The sequence below is a fragment of the Ambystoma mexicanum genome, chromosome 13 (genome assembly GCF_040938575.1).
Source record: "Ambystoma mexicanum isolate Mex_15411 chromosome 13, UKY_AmexF1_1, whole genome shotgun sequence".
Lineage (NCBI taxonomy): Eukaryota > Metazoa > Chordata > Amphibia > Caudata > Ambystomatidae > Ambystoma > Ambystoma mexicanum.
Window position 1 is genome coordinate 474,136,169 of NC_090938.1, and position 17,390 is coordinate 474,153,558.

At 46.7% G+C, this 17,390-nt stretch overlaps 1 protein-coding gene and 1 long non-coding RNA gene across 3 annotated transcripts in view; one reads left to right on the forward strand and one right to left on the reverse strand.

Moving 5' to 3' along the window:
* Window positions 1-17,390, forward strand: part of KANSL1 (KAT8 regulatory NSL complex subunit 1) — a 1,100,309-nt gene that overhangs the window by 319,365 nt on the left and 763,554 nt on the right. The window lies entirely within an intron of this gene.
* Window positions 11,184-17,390, reverse strand: part of LOC138521340 (uncharacterized) — a 105,120-nt gene continuing 98,913 nt past the window's right edge. For both annotated transcript variants that reach the window (XR_011283020.1, XR_011283019.1), the window contains exon 3: window positions 11,184-16,144. This is a non-coding gene — a long non-coding RNA (uncharacterized lncRNA). The remainder of the gene's footprint in view (window positions 16,145-17,390) is intronic.

Sequence of the window (17,390 nt, forward strand, 5' to 3'; positions counted from 1 at the left end):
ATCGAAGGACCTGAAAAAGGGAGAAAGACATTATTAAAGGAGGTAGAAGAGATTTTACAACCACAAAGCGCTTAGAGACTTACCTGGCTGGCTGATTTTCGACCGGCATAGCTCCGGAACTCCATCCGCGCTTGGAGCACACCGCGACCTACGAAAAAGAGAAAAGCACCGGTCAGTGAAGACGAGACATCGCTGTGCTACGCAAAGCGCCTCCTTACCGCATCATAGCGCTTTTGTGTGCCATCGTTTACCGGCAAGAACCAGCCTACCCAGTTCTCCAAGCGGACACTCCGCGCACCTAAGGGAGATAAAAAGAGACATTTTAGAACAGTGAAAAGGCATGCAAGAGTAACAACTTCATAAACTCGCAATAAAACCTACCTGAAAGACATTATTAGGGCCGCAGTCAGTGAAGTAACTGGACAGCACGAGCCCACCATAGACAAGGCGCTCCTGCCCAGAGAGCAGGACGGAGAGCCCACCAATTCCGGTAACCAGGTGAGAAGAGAACCCGGAGGGGCTGTTCTCACAAGGGAGGAGGGAAAAACTTACCTTGGTCGTCCATTCCTAACGTAGTCTTCTTTTCCAGGCGGGATCCCATCGACACTGAGAACCACACCAGGGAACCATTGAGAAGGGCATCAGCGACCAACTGGCGTCCCCGTGGATACCAGGTGAGCGTAACTGTGTCCATTAGTAAATACCATAAGTACATGTATAGGGTTTATCTCCTATAGATAGCAGTTTGGGGTGGGCCAAAAACCATCTGGTCTGACCTTTAAAAGTGATAATCGTAACAGGCCCAACTGGACTAAAGACCGTACTCAGTATGAGTAGTGATTCTTGGAAGTTTAAATATACAATTGTCTCAGATTCCCTGTTCAACATGCAGGACAAAGTAGAAATTAATCCTGTATGCTGCTTCAGTTTTGTTCTGTGTTTCAGATCCTCTTGGTTAATGAAACCTCAGCATCTCTTCACTGAAACTAAACAATAGGAGTTCTCATAATTCGGCAAAAGCGATTGCATATTTGTGCGATTTTATTTTGTGCCCAAAATGACAAAAACAGTCACTTTAAATATTGCAATTTTCTATATCACAATTGACTTTTAGATTTCCTGTGCTGTATATTTTGGGCTCGGAAACTCACACTCCACTACATTCAAGATGGGAAACACATTTCCGATACACTTTGTGGGTTGCTGTATTCCTTGGGAAATAACTGCACTCTAATAAAGTGGCAATGTTCTTTACTGAAATTCCAGCTTCATCATTTGAGGTTCTTACAATGAATGGAGGGAAAACATCTGTCTGTATATTTGCATTATGAAGTCCAGCTACAGAAGTTAAGGTAGTTCAAACATTATTTTCCATAGTCACAAAATTCAGGCAGGCTCGTGTTTTTTTTAAAAAAAAAACTGCTGCACATGCAGAGATAACGTGTAGACAGAAGCATCCATTGTATCCTAATGTCACTGAATATTTCTTAGGGAATTAACAGACATCCCCTAATTTCCCCTTCGACCCCCTAGTCCTGCCTTCCCCCCTCAGTCCACCCGTTAAGGCCTCCCCTCAGCCCCCTCAGTCAGTGGCACGCAGTGATAGTTCAAGGGTATCCTGTAAGATCCATCCGGCGGCTTGAGGCATGTAGGTTTGAGCCAGGAACTTCTGGTCATAATCTATAAGTGGGGCCCAAACATCCGTGAACTGATGCAGGAGATGAGCCCTGGCTGCGGTAACCTTCTCCGCCACCAAAATGTCCCAGAGCTTGGTCCACCACAGGTTCAGTATGGGGACCCCAGTCGTTTTCCATGTGCGGGCCATCGTAATCCTTGCTGCTAATAGTAATTTGAAGAGGAATTTGGCAGTCCTCCCCGTCCTAGGATAAGATCCCGGGACTTGTATGCCCTGTAAGTGTACTTCCGGGCTATTGGGAATCGTCACCTGGGTGATGTCCTTTATGGTGGCAATGCATCTGTTCCAGAAAGCTTGTACAGTGTGCCAGATGCACCACATATGTATGTATGACCCAAGCTGTCCGCAATTGCGCCAACATATGGTGCTAAAGGATTGATTAAACCGATTAAGACGTGATTGGGAGTAGTATCAACGGAGGAGCAGTTTATACGCACATTCCCGATTAGTTATGCAGAAGGAAGATGAATGGGCTCTGGTACAAATGTCCCCCCAGGCTTGGTCGTCTAATGAATGCACCAAGTCCACTTCCCACTGTGTCATATATGAGGGTCTAAGGGAGAGGAGATCATCCGGGAGTAATTTATAAAGACTAGAGGTCCTACCCTTCGCCGGCCTTCCCTGCAAACTGAGTTCAAGGGAGGTGGGGGGGGGGGGGAGCGTGTGGCTTCCCGACGGATTTGTGGCTGCGTATCCCAATGTCGAAGCTGTGCATAAGAAAATCTGTCTGCTTTGGTTAAGTGAAAGGTTTGTTTGCAACTCTCAAAAGTGTGTGGCTGGCCATTTTCAAAGAGCTGCCCTAGGGATTCCAGCCCTCCCGCCACCCAATTTCTGAAACTCGGGTGGGTTAAGCCCTGGGGAGAAGGCCGGGTTCTAGAAAATCAGGGAGTTTGGCCTTAGGCCACGCATAATTCCCTTAGATTTTAGAGCCCAGTCCCAAATATGAAGGGTGGCCTTGGTGAAGGTCCTAGTCCATGTCCTCTGTAACCGGGGGTTGAAGGAGGACCTGTGGAAGGAAGCGGAGGGGCATCGGGAGTCGCGAATGTTCCAGTTGGACCCATTTCGGGGATTTATCCCCTATACACCAAGTTTGGAAATGTGCCCACTGTGAGGCCACTTGTTGATAGTTAAGTAGGTTGGGGACCCCTAGCAGGTGAGGATTGCCCATCATGAACTTCCGGGGGAATTCTTGATTATTTTACCTCTCCATATAAACCAGAGCATTTTCCTTTGCATCCGCAGGAGGGGGAGGGAGTGAGATCGTAATGGGGAGAAAGGCGCAGGCATAAAGGAACCGTGGGAGGAGGTTCATTTTGCATGCTGTAATTAGCCCAATGAGAGATCTCTTGTGAGGACCACCGTTCAAGGTTTCTTTCCAATTCTTTAAAGAGGGAAGGGGGGAATTCAGAGGGTACACATTTTTTGGGCATGCCGGGATCTGGACTCCCAGATAAGGTATCGATTTCCGGCTCCATTGAATGGATACAGGGGATCGAGGGCTTCCAGATCCCCCGGATTTAGACCCACCCCCAATGCCACAGATTTCCCAAAGTTAATTGTGAACCCTGCGACCCTTCCAAACCTGTGGAGTTCATGGAGGGAAGAAGTTAAGGAGGGAACAATATTCTTATGGACAGCAATACATCGTCTGCATACAATGACATTTTATGGTGCGAAGTGTCAGTTGGAAGCCATTAAATGTTGGGATTCTGATGAATCCGTTGGGTGAGAGGCTCCATTACTAGATAAAATAAGAGGGGACAGGGGGCTTTGCTGTCTGGTGCTACAGGATAGGGGAATTGGGTCCGATAAGTTATGGTTAACCCAGAGCAGGGTTTTCGGAGATTGGTAGTTGGCTAGCACCATATTACAGAAGTTTGGGCCAAAGTGGAAAGTTTCTAGAGTAAGCAGAAGGAAGGACCATTCTAGTTTATCAAAGGCTTTAGAGGCGTCCAGGGCTAGCAGGGCCAATTTGTGCGAGTCTTGGGTTGCTATGTCTATAAGATCGAGGGCTCTACGAATGTTGTCTCCAGTTGATCTGTTTTTTATAAAGCCTGTTTGATCTGCGTCAATAAGTTTAGGGAGGGTCAAGGCTAGGCGGGTTGCCAACATTTTTGAGTAGATGTTAGCGTCAATATTTAACTAAGAGATAGGTCTAAACGAGCCATTTTCCTTAGGGTCTTTGCCTGGCTTAAGTAGAAGGATGGTTACTGATTCCTGCATGGAAGAGGTAACAGAGCCTGTGGTGCTAAAGAAATTAAAGAGGGCCGTTAGCGGGTCATTCAGTTGAGGGCGAAACACTTTATAGAACCTCTGTGTGAAGCCGTACGGGCCTGGGGCTCTGGGCTATAGGGACTTAATTGCGACTTCCACCTCCTCACCTGTGATCGGGGCGTCTAGTTACTTTCTGTCTGGACCCTCGAGGAGCGGCAGGAATGCACTCTAGAGGTAGCTTAGTTGTTCCTCTCTATTCCGTGGAGATGCTGACATTGTTTCGGAAAGGTGGGCTGTTGCCAGTTGCAGTTTGGCCTGGTCAGCGTAGTGGACTTTGCAATGTGGATTGCGCAGGCCTCTTATAGTGTTTATGCTCCTTGCCTTGGCCAATCTATTCACTAAGAGTTTATTTGCCTTATTATTTTTAGCGTAATAGGTTTGCTTGGATTTGGCCAAGATGTGTGCTGTCTCGTCTGCATAGTGAGCTTCCAGTTTCCTCCGGGCTGTTTGCAGCACGCGATGAGCCTTAGGCATTCAGCCCTTCTGTTTATGGTAGGCCTCAGCCCTTTGGACATCCTCTTCTAGTTCTATGCAGGCTTGTTGCTTTCTTTTCAAGAATGCAGCTCTGTGGCCAATTAGTTTGCCTCTAACCACGGCCTTCATAGCATCCCAGGTGTTAGCCACGGATGTGTCTGTTGCTGGGTTCTCTTGAAAGTAGTTCTGGATTACCCATGCTATAAAGTCCCTAAGCGGTATGTCATTTAAAAGTGGGTAGTATAGGTTCCAGCGGTGGCGAGGAGGTGCATCCGGGTTGTCTGCTCGGCCAGAGTTAGTTTGACAGGAGCATGAGTTTGACAGGAGCATGGTCTGACGGAATCTTTGTACCTATGGCTACCTCATCCACAAAAGGAGAGAATCTGCAGGGAGGTCAGCAGGAGATCCATGCGGGATGAAGTTTGGTGAATGTGTGAATAAAAGAAAACGTCTTTCTCTCCTTGGAGCAGAATCCTCCAGGAGTCCACCATTCCCACTGTCCGAAAGAGGCAGAGGATCCCAGTGGCAGTTTTGAAGTTCTTGAGGGACTTTGGATGTGATCTATCCTTCAGGGGGTCTAGGACCCCCAGGAAGTCCCTGCCAATGATTATCTGGCCTTCGACAATGGGACGTAGTTTGATACTCAGGGCTTTGTAAAATGTTTCTTGCCCATTGTTGGGGGCATAAACTGAAACAAGAGAATAAAGTTGACCAAAGATAAAACTTTTGACTGCTGTATATCGTCCTTCTGGGCAGCATAGTATTTCAAGGATCCTGCACGGGAGGCCTCTCGTTAGAAGTATTCCCCCCTTTTTCAGATCCGCTAGAGGCCACATATTGGAGAGGATATTATCTGTGTCGAAGGCATACAAAGTCTGTTGGTAGCAAATGTGTCTCTTGCAGAATGATCACTGAGCCTTCCATGTACTGAAGGCGTTGTAGTATTGACTTCCGTTTGGGGGGAGCATACAGCCCCTTCACATTCAGAGTAATAAAGTTCAGCTTCTGGTGAGGCGGTGCCTCCTCCATGGTGCTTACATTCCGTGGGCAAGGGCTGTGGGGGGGGGGTTCCTGGGTGCCGCTCAGTTATTCATGGTGTCCAAAATTCTGGTTCCGCTGTGCAACCGGGGTTTTAACTTAAGCTCCCAACGGGAAGCTGTAATGGCAAACTGGCAGGGTACCAACCATTTCCTGTCAGCAATGCCTGGCAAACTTTAACCAAACTGGTAACAGTGGACTCCAAGGGTTTATCGATGACATCCACCTTGGAGTTGGGCATGGAACGTGTGAAGCCTGCTACAGTTGTCAAGTTATTGATGGTTCCTTAGTTTACGGCGGTCTTTGGGTTTGTAGCTGGGGGCCACCAAATGATCTTGGGGCTAGGCGTTGTTTTCTTAATGTTCTTCTGTGCTTGGGTAATTGGTACCTGTAGGCTGGTCATCTTACTCTTTGGCCCTTTGGCTGTTCTGAACTTTTGACCAGGCTGTCTGTCTCAGTTTAGGTGGGAGGTCATCTGCCCTGCTGTCTGGGGAGGTCAAGGAAGCGCTGGCTTCGTTCTCTGGGAAAATAGGGTGTAAGATCATTCTTGCATCCTCCAAGTGGCCAATTATTTGTGGAACCCCTTTGTAGGAGAATTGCAACGCTGTTGGGAAGAGCCAGCGATGCATGATGTTTTGACCACAGAGGAATGTAGTCAGTGGCTTCAGGGCCCTCCGCTTCTGTATCGTTGCCATGGCCAGCTCCTGCAAGATCTGCAAGGGGGCTCCCTGGAATGACAGTTCGTCTTGTGATCGACCTATCACCAGGATTGTTTCTTTAGTCGTATAAAAGTGAACCCGGTTGATCACACCTGGGGGGAATCCGATTCCACTCCTCGACGCGGATGCAATCTGTGAGCGCGGTCTAATATGAGCTGGGATTCTTCGAGCAGCGGCAGCAGAGACTGGAACAGATTACCCACGTACTCCGCTAGGTTTTGGTCCGGAACCGAGGAGGGGGCTCCACGTATGTGTAGGTTGTCCTGACGGGTCCTGTTTTCTAGATCCTCCTTTTTATATTCCAGGATCTTGTTCCTGTCTGTTAAGTATTGGATCTGATGTTGCACTGCCAGGAGGGTAGTTGCATGTTCCGGGGTTAGGTCCTCGATTTCCCCCACTCTCTGTTCTACCTCCAGCACTCTTTGGTTGGTCTGCTCCAGCTTGGTAGTGCGCTCTGACATGCATGATTGAAATTCTGTTTTAATATCCAGCATAAAGGCCTAGATGTCGTTTTTAGCGGCCAGTTGGCCGGTGCTTTCCGGAGATGCTGGAGGTGCAGGTTTGGTGGGCTCTGGTTTCTTTCCCTTTACTGGCAGAAGCAACATTGTGGAGATATCAGCGCTTTTTGGTGCCTTAAGGTGTTTCGCCATTGTTGTGATCCTGGGGCGTGTTGTTGGGTCCGCTGTAGGGAGCTGATGAGGGGGCGATGGGATACTCGCTCGCGTTTCTTTTCCTACTTCCGATGCCCTGCTCCGGGGCTCCACCTTCGTGCTGCTCTCCAATATGGATTCAGGGTGATACCCCCCCCACACCCCCTTTATTCACTTTTCTGGTGCCCAGTACCAAGTCCCTTTCTGGAACCTCTTTTGGGTCGGTCTGTTCCAGCTTGGTAGTGAGCGCTGACATGCATGATCGAAATTCTGTTTTAATGTCCAGCATCAAGGCCTGGATGTCATCTTTAGTGGCCATTTGGCTCATGATTTCCGGAGGTGCAGGTTTGGTGGGCTCTGCTTTCTTTCCCTTGTCTGGCAGAAGCAACATTGTGGAGATATCAGCGCTTTTTGGGGGCTTATGGTGTTTTGCCATTGTTGTGATCCCTGGGTGTGTTGTTGGGTCCACTGTAGGGAGCGGAGTCCCTTTCTGGAACCTCTTTTGGGTATCTCCTTAAGGCACCCTCTACTGGAGTGTTTTTGTTGTGTGGCATTCTAATTTATCTTCAGGGTGTTGTCTGCACTGCTTCCTATTTTGTGGTGTCCCCCTTTTTAGCATTTTTCTGTACTGATCCAGTCTTGTGGTGCTATTGGTGGTGCATTGGTCTGCTTCCTCAATGAGCCGGCCATAGTTCCTGCTGTAGCGAGTCGGGGGGCCACCCTTCAGTGACCACCCTGATGGTGTCGTGTGGCTGGGGAGTTTGAGACTGGGGGGTTGCAGATCCTGAATGCGTAATTGATGCAGACAGCCGCCCCTAACCCGTTGAAGCCTTCTATCAGCGGGGCCACCAGTCCACAGACCGATGGATTGATGCTGAGCAGGGCATCTTGCTGAAGCGCAGCTTCGGATGACCAGAGAAATGTTTCTTCAGCATAGCTCAGATCAGGGAGGGCGCTTTCACCGCTCCTATTTTGCATGTAGAGGGCCGATGGAATTGGGGCCTGCGTGTCCTGTGCCGCCCACAACTGCAGGGATCTTCATGGCGTGAGTGTCGGCTCTGCGGATGCCACTCGTATGCTCTGCCTGGCCGGGTCTTGAGGCCGACAACCCCCCTTTGGGTAGATGGGCTTTTGATGGGGCCTTGGGCTTGTGTGCCCGCCGGGAGACTGCTGTATCTGCTGCGCGTTACAGCCGTGTTGCTCCCCTGCAGTGAGGCGGGGGAGCTCCTCATGAGCCCACACCGTCTGCAGGGCTCCGATGGTGTTATGGGCAGTGAGAACCATTGGCCTGGGGGTCCCACCAACTACCAGGGCAAGTGTCGGCCTACAGGCGTTGTTGGGGCTATGCTGGACACGATCCACTTCATTGGCGTTTTCAGGGCGAGCGCCTCCTCTGTCTTGTTCTGCATGGACAGACCACCATCTTGGCTCACCGATTGTTGCTGAGCTTCATTACTTCAACGCTGCTTCACTGGTGATGGACTCCGTGTTAGCGGTTCACCTTCTCGCTGGTGGTGCACAGGACTGTCCGTTGCATCTGGAGAGCTTCACCAGCTCGATCCACGGCGGCGAACCTAGTTTATTTCGATGGAGTTGCGGTCTTCATATGGAGGCCGTTACAGGAGCAGCCACATCGCTGGCGCTCCAGGCCACGCCCCCCCTGCTTGTGTTTCTAAGTACTTTGTAATAGCTTTCTATCTAAATATGGCAACAGTAAAATGCAATAAATTACTATCTTTAAATCACATTTCTCTTGCTCTGCCTGGAAGGCCTTGCACTGTATACATTATTTTAGGCATTTTTTCACCATAAAGTCCCTGACACCAAGCTGAATAAATCACATCCAGGTCATTGTCATCTTCTTTACACTGTCATGGCAGTGTTGTGCCATATTGGAAACGGTATCAAGCCTCCTTTAAATCCAATAGACTGAATAGAAAGTGGCCCAACTGAAATCTAGAATTGGGACTGGAACAGAAAAACTATACAATTTGAGCTGTCTTCCCAGATAGTCCCAGTGATGAAATAGATGGGCAAGGAATTATAGACAGTGACTCGAGGGAATTACTGTGAGAACAATGTACAGCCAAATTGGATTAAGCAGCCTACTCTCAGACACAGAGGGCAATGAACCAATAGCCCATGCCTCTAACTGGCTCCCAGAGGTATTAAGGAATGTAAGATGGCCCCCAAATAATAGATAAATGGTCCAGTGCCAAGCAGCAAAGGATTACAAAATTGGGGTCTTTAAAGTGGGCCCAACACTAGTCGCAGGAAAAAATGTCAAGTTGCAAGTCACTTGCTCCTTCAGTTCTCCACATACACACTGCACACAATTACGTACTCCCCAAGAGTCAATTATTAGTAGCCAGTGGCAAGTGCTGAGGCATGCAGGTCATAAAGGTATCAGATCTCAAAAAAACAGATGTCCACACTCTTGTGGATCTCTCTCCTCCCCTGCACACCCAATATCTATTGTATAGACAATCAAATAGTAATTACCTCAATTGGTAAATGTAAAGTTCAGTAATAGGATAGTTCGTACACAGGTTGTCTTGTAAAGAAGTTTTTTAGTAAAACATATGATCAAGTATATATATCAGCAAATCTTCATCTGTAAATTCATCAATCTGTTACCGTTTTCTGACACATAATCATTCATTTTGTGATAACCATCTAACACTACTTCATTTCTCTCAATTTTTCACAGTTGAATAGACAATTACAAGTCTTGGGTATCATGTGATGTTACATTCAATAATAACTCTAGAGAGCAATTTCTTATAGAATGTCCAATCCTTGACTTGTATCTCTACGTGTTTCGGGGTGTGTTTGTCCCCTGATTCAGGAGTTGTCTACTCTCCATTAATGCAGGTATCCAATCTACAGTAAGTAATCACAATTTCAATGATTCCTATCTTAGAATACTTTCATCAATGGTAGAGTAATTATTTCTGTCATGATTCTGTATCTCATAATTACCTGTATTCCTTCCTATTCTGTGCAACTTTTTCTTTAGTGAGCTAAAAATGCTTCCAAAAACATGAAAATGTGAAGTAACTATACTACCATCCAGAAATATCCAGTTAATAACAATCCATTCACGGGTGTTAAAAATCAGTAGGTTTGTGTCTATATATAACTCCTTAAATTACCTGATCGGTAATCCTGTGGGGTTAACCGTTCTCAAGCTCAGATTTCTCTGTCTGTTAATCATCCCTCTCAGTTGCCTGGATGGTATGACCTTCGTGGTGGTATATAACAATTGTGGTTGTTCAAACTAGGCGCTTCTGGACCATTTCCCACAGTGTGCTGTCTCTCCTGCCTCCTGTTGAATTGATAAGGGAGCTGTTGTTTTATATTGCTATAAATTTTTATAATGTTGTAATGCAACCAGTGGTGCTTACTTAAGATGAAGGTTCTTACCCCCTAAGCCAGCAGTTGGTGTCAACTCCCAATGGAGTGTGGTTAGGTATATTGGTCCCTTCCCAAATGGTTCTTGAGCGCATTAATCTACAAAAAGGCAAATTCTGTGTCATACATGCCTCATGGTGATTGCCTTGGGAATGCTAACTAAATGTGTCTACTGCGTTTTTGATCTTATTGTACATGTTGTACATTGCAGTTCAATTGCCCAGTGATCTGGGTACTATAATTCTTACCTGTTTCCTATGAACTGTCCCATTTTGAAAATGTTGGCGCCGCAGTGGAAAAATAAGCAGCAAAATGGCCGCTGTTTATTTACGTCATAGTTGTGGCGTAATCACACAATTGCGCTATGATGTCATACGTCCTTTCGTGATGCTTGTGTTGATGCGATCGCATTCAGGGCTTGACTATAAGATCTTAAAAGGGGAATAATGTTGTAGATCTGTTTCGATTCTAATGATAACTCATATCTTGGCATTTATCTAAAAATTGGGAAAATTTTTTAAAAATGGTTAGGATTGTGAAATAGTGAATACACCATATGCACAAATGATATTACCTAAACGAATTCAGTGTTGGTAAAGAGAGATCCCTCTCTACTAAGTATGGTAAGAGATAAGTGCATGTCAGGTTATCAAGTATGTATGAGATGAAGAATATCCTCACATGTTAGTGTTTTAAGAAACTATGGATAATATACAAGTCATACTTAATTCACACACATCTCCAAACTTGAGTCATGTTTACAATTTTCTTTTTGAATCTTTACGCTCATCATCTTATGTAGATAAATGTTATTTAGTTTATATATATATATATATATATATATATATATATATATATATATATATATATATATATATATATATATATATATAACTCAAAATCTAAACATCCTTCATCTATCGATTACTGTTGTACTCCCAGGTTGTAATCCTCATTCATGCCCCTAGGAGATAAGCTGTTTAGCTTTTCCACCCAGTACATTTCTCTCTGATTTAATCGTAAGACATCCATCCGATGGAACCAAAATCAGATTGAGGTTCCAGCAGGAGTGTTAGTCAAGAGATGCAAGCAGTTCTTCACAGGTGTTCAGAAGAGCAGTTTCCGTGCCTCTGGATGCTCTGAATCCAGATTGATGGTCATGAAGGCAACCAGCAAGCTCCGAATGCTGGGTCAATTGGGGGAACATCAGCTTCTCCAGGAGTTTTCCAAGGAAGGTGGTGATGGAGATGCGGCGGTCGTTAGCAGGACAAGTCTGCAGAAGGTTTTTTCAGGAGGGGCGTACAAGAGTAGTTGACGGGAGAAGGGAAAGACCCAGTAGCAAAAGACTGATTGCAGAAATCGTCAAGAGAGACAATATTGTCCTTAATAGTTCTGGAAGAACAGGGGGAGACCTGTTTGGAGGAGACTTTCATAGAGCAGACACTCTAGTGATCTCATTGGATGGGATAGGAGAGAAGGGCGGAGAGAGGGGGGGATAGGATGCCATAGGTGGCAGGAGGAGGGTGGGGGAAGCGTAGGGGGAAAGAGAAGTGTGTGCCAGTGCATTGCAGAGGGCCTGGGAGAGAAGGGGTGAGATGGAGACTGCAGAAGGGTTGGCAGGTTCCTTGCAGCCATGTTGTTGGATGCACCAGAGACCCGAGCCTGGATGTGGGCCCTCTTTTTGGTGCAAATGGAGAGTCAGTATTGCCTTTGGAGCAGGCAACGGGACAGTTAGTCAGCGAGGGAGCCCGAGGTCTGCCACTTCCATTCTACAGCTCTGCACTTGCGTTTCAGGGCTGCAAGTTCAGAGTCATACCAGGTGTTACGCTTAGAGGCATGTTTCAGGTGGATCCTCATGACTGGGCCAAGAATGTTAAAAGTGTTAGTGATGGCAAGATGGAGGTTGCTGAAAGCGGACTCAGAGTTAGTCTGCAGTAGGGGGAGATCGGGTGGGTGAAGGTAGATGTGAAGGCAGCAGCTGACACTGGTTTCAGGGCTGGGAGCGGTGCAGTCAGACGGCAGGGAGTGCTCAGGTGAGAGGAGAAAATGGTCTTTCCAGAAGAGTGGGGAGGAGAGCAAGCGGTCTGTGTGGGTGATGGCATTGAGAGTGTGTCCAGCCGAGTGGGTAGGAACAGAATGGAGGGGGAGAGCGAGGTACAGAGGTCACAGAAGAGAGTGGATACCGTGATTGTAAAGCCAAGGAGCCCTGTAGATATTGGCAATGGTGAGGGAGGAAGTTGTAGAGATGACCGGTTTGCAGACCAGGCTCTCAAAGGAAGAGTAACGATGAGTGGGTATGAGGGAAGAAGGGACCCACTCAGGGAGGATCAGGGCAACACCGGGGTGGCATAGAGATCTTCTATCCATCAGGGAGAAGTGTGTCAAAGGCAGTGACTGAGCTGGCATTGAACCACGCCTCGGTGAGAGCAAGGATATCAAGGTCAAGGTCTTCAAGGAGGAGACAAATGTTGGCAGAGTGTTTGATAGCCGACCGAGCATTAAGCATAGCTAGCTGCAAGTCGTCCCTGCCTTTGAAGGTTTTCCGTGGAGAGGTACAGGGGTGTGGTACACTAGTTGGAGTGTGGACAGTGAGAGTGGAAGCAGTAGCAGGTGTGGGAAGGAAGTCGACGAAGGACGGCTGTTGGATAAGAATTGGTCCTGTCACACTGTGTGAGACTACACAACACTTATCTGCTTGGTATTCGGTAATCCACCATTTTGTAGAGGTCTGCACTACACAAGTTGGTAATGTGACTGAGCAGCTTGGTCTATCTCAAGAGGCGTAAATGTGAGCTGTACAATTGAAATTCCTAAATACAAGTATCCAAGTAATTTTTCGGAGTCAATTAAAACCAGTGGATAATCTTTGGATATGCTTCATATACTACTACCACACCATGAGGTGACTTCCATTACAAGGATAGTATTTGCATTTATTTATCACACTAATATACTTTTGTAGACTCCGAGTTGCAGAGAGGAAAGGGTTATGGAAGAAAAAGGTTGGAACAGTTTCTCAGCAATTGTGAGGACAGCTGAATCCTCCAATGAAGTCTAGATGAGCCTTTCCCAGCAGTACCAGTATACAACAAGCTACCACCTATGTGGGACAAACAGTATCAAAGGCAATGGATTTAGAAGACTGCCTTTAGGGAGCCAGGAGAGCCAAAGTCTTTTGGACACAGTCTATGGATCTGATGCACTTTTTGGACAAAAGTCTTGCACAAAGTTAGAGTTCAGAAAAATCACTTGTAGGGCCACAAGCTGTTAAACCTGTGAGAAGGGAGTTGACATCAACTTGAAAAAGGTAAGCCAATGCAATTCCCTAGTGAGAAAAGTGTGGCTAAAGGCAATAAGTACCCCAAGCCTAAACAGTACCTCTGGTTAGAAGAGTGGTCCAGCTGGATTCTGTCTTGCTACAGCGGTGCAGACCCTGGTTCCTGAGCCCCAGTCGTGGGGACAAGAGGGGGGGTGTCTGCAGGGCTCCTGCCGGCAGTACTCAGGAGGTCATCGGCAGCTATGGCTCTTTTCAGTTCAGCGGTACTCAGGCACCGGTTTAACTTCCTTCACTCCCCCCTGTCCGGTGCTCTGGATCTGGATCTGGAGGTCCTGCTTCTGGAGCATCCTTAGGATGCTCCTTGAGGTTCTAGTCGTATTCGTTCCGCGGCAGACGTTGCACTCTATTACGGACACTCGACCCCTGGCATTGGGCTACCTCATCAGCGGAGAGGTACAGCACGTCGGGGATGGTGGTCCAGTATGGTTCGTCTCGGAGTTACTTGGTCCCACTAACCCAAGGGGAGAAATCGATCCATCCGGAGCTTCTCTGTCGAAGTAAAAAAGATCAGCACAGCAGCAGGGCTTCACCAGGCAATTCAAAGGGTCCAGGAGGTCGCAGCAAGCTTTGTGTATGGTTTCTTCGTCGGGTGTTTCTCCCATTGGTCGACTCTGCCTGTGATCCCAAGACCCTTGCATTTTAAGCAGGTTTCTCCCATTCATGCCCACCCTAGACTGTCAATCACACAGCAGGGTGGCTCTCCTGAACTGACAGCCAATCAGGACTAATTGCATTCAGGCATTCCTAGAGAAAAAGGACAGGGGAGTTTCGGGACCCTCCCTTACACCCTGTCCTTCCAGACACACTGGAGCCACGGGCAGGCTTCAGGGTTGAAGCCTGTGAAAGGCAAGAAAAACAATGGGCTCAAGCCTGTCTCAACGCACAGAGTGAACCCCAACAAAGACCTTACAGCCAGAAAATGGCGGAAAAAGAAGACCGGGGCCATTTTGACAAAATGGTCATCCATGGGTGCTGTACTGCAGCTGAAGGTTCAGCCTGCGGTAGAAAAGTACAATGGTTGGAAAGGTAAACCACTGCCACCAGCCATTTAAAGTAGTGAGTGTAACATAAGAAATGTTACACGAGAATGTGGGATAGGGGGCTACTAAGTAACGCCCCAGCACTCCACATAAGATGGTGTGTGATGGACCCACAAAAAGAAAAGGTAAGTAAAGCCAATTTCACTTTACTATTTTTAGGAATAGCAGTTCGCCCAAGAAAATGTATTTAAACCTTACAAGAAATCTAAAGGATTTCTCAGTGACACTGCACTGAAGGTGCTGTGTCACCATACAAGCACCATACAAAGATGCTATGTGCCACCATACAAAAAGCAGATGCCAAAACAGTGAAAACACAAAATCCAAATCGGGTAAAACGCAGGAGAGAGTGAGAAAAAGCTCTCTCAATTCAGGTTTAAAATTAAAAAGTCGCAAGTCCAGCAGAAAGAAGAGCTGGGGGGTCTCTAAGGTTGAAGGCAATTATCACAGAAATGAAAATTCTCTCTAACAACGGGAAGCGCCGGTCAAATAGGAGGAGGTTGGGTTGAGGACCCTGAACCAAGATGGTGCCATTGTGATGGATATTAATCATACATCTGGATGATGAGAAAACTGTCAAGAGTACTTCCCATCTAGTGCTAAGATAGATAAGATGAGGAGTCCAAAGATCTGGAGAGGGGACAGAAAAGAGGATATCAGTGAAAATGTGTCTGAAAGCTGCGCTGACATAGGTGTTTCCGATAGGTAGGCCAGGGTTAGTGGCCAAAATTTCTTTTTTTTAAACTGTTTTCTTCCAAACCTCGTGAGAGAGCTAGCTGATAGTATAGCAGTTAGAAAAGACAGGGGAGAGCCATAGGGGTTGCGGCAGAGGATAGGAGGAAGATAGAGGAGGGGCTGCACAACAGTACCAGCACAGACTCACCAGGCGGCCTAATATCCGAGATATGGATGAGATATGGGGCGCTGCAGCCAATCGCAGCACCGTCAGGCTGACCTCCGAATGAAAGAGCCCTCGAATGCGAGAAAGTGAAGTACCATTTTAGAGTGTACAGATTTGCATATTAACTATGGGCAATGCAGTAAAACAACAAGATATTTGCAAAAAAATGCTTTTCATCCATGCAGCGCTTTCAATTATGCAGTGCTCATCCCTCGATCCGCTTCAAGCCCAGAAAGGGCTTACCTTCACAGTTCATCCAGTCGGTGTCCAGCAACCTCGTGGGGGAGAGGAGGCTCTCCAGCAGCTGCTGCTGCAGTGAGCAAGGCCAACCTCTGATGCCGACGGAGTTGATGTGTGCAGTATCTTTTTTTTACATATATAACATTTTTGTGTTTTTTCACAAAGAATTGAATGTCACATGTTGGATCGTCATTGCATCAGACATGGCTATTAAAGTATTTCATTTTGTTTGTGCATCATCTTGTAATTCTTCAACTTGTCCATGTTCAGCAGGAAACTCGGCTGTTGTAAAGATGTGATAGCCATATTGGGGGTATCCCAAAAGCAAAGTCGCAGATCTCAGCACACCACTCCTAGCCGCCTGTAGTGATAGAAGGAAAGATGCAGGTATATTACATTGGCTATTGACGCTGATAAGCCAACTTGTTTTGGAAATGCTATACAAGTTTGTATGTTTGAAACTGAAGGAGTTATGATTGTTTGTGGATTGAAGACAATACAAATATCACAACTGTGTGTGCCCTAAAAATCATTTTGCAATTCCAAGTGTGTCACCCATCATGTACATCGGTGTGTATGCCACTAAGTTTAGTTTCACCATAATGCTGAATCGCAACTACAACTTAGAGGGTAAAAGGGAGACAGGCATGCATTTATTGGCAAGCTAGCATATCAGTAAAGGAGCATTCATTCCACAGGCGAGTTGAGGACCGGGGGTTGTGGGGGGAGTGATGCCAACCTTGTGCTTGCTTGAAGAGGGCCATTCTAGTATCTGCGTTCATAGGTTTTCTCCAAACCAAGGGTGTGTGTATACAGAATGCTCTACAATCTTTGTTTGTAGAGGGACCTCTGGTTCGTGTTTTTGGTTGCTTGCATTGCATTTTTTGACATACTGTAAGCATTATTTAACCTAGCCTATGGCCATTTAGTAGCCTGAAATCCTTTCACGAGGCGTTACTTGACAGCAGGAGATGTAAACTTACTTATTATGACAGATGGATTCGGTTCAGGTCATTTTGGTAGTGGTTTAGCAGAGGTGGGGTGCAGTGTAATGTACACCACGTTCTGATATTGTATTGCCTTTATCTCGTTAGTTTTACTTATAAGAAAGACAATCCAAGAACTGAGCAAACATCCAATCCACATAGTACACACCAGCAAGTACTATATTAGCACCTCAAAAATGGAAAATTTAGTAAACGGAGACACTCAATTTGAAGCTTGCCCTACCACTGCTGTCTGGACCAGTGAAGAATTACAATACACTATTTTATTGATTCACGTTGTCTAGATGCTAAAAGACTCAGGTAGCACTGCTCAACCCTGTCCAAGAGATAAACATTTCTCATCACAAAGGACTAGGACTGCATTATGCCTAGAGTGTCTTCAGACTATCCTTTCATTCCCGCCCCTGCATGTGGGGTTCTCTGATGAGACCTGCGCACACGGCTACAACTCCCACGTCACATAGGCTGTGCGATGAGCCCCATGTAAGCAGCCTGGGAGAAGTGGGGCAGAAGTCACTAAGAGCCAGGAAATGAGATTAGAAAAATCAATAGGCCACGTACATGCTATACAAGGAGTCTACAACCTGTGGATCTAGAATA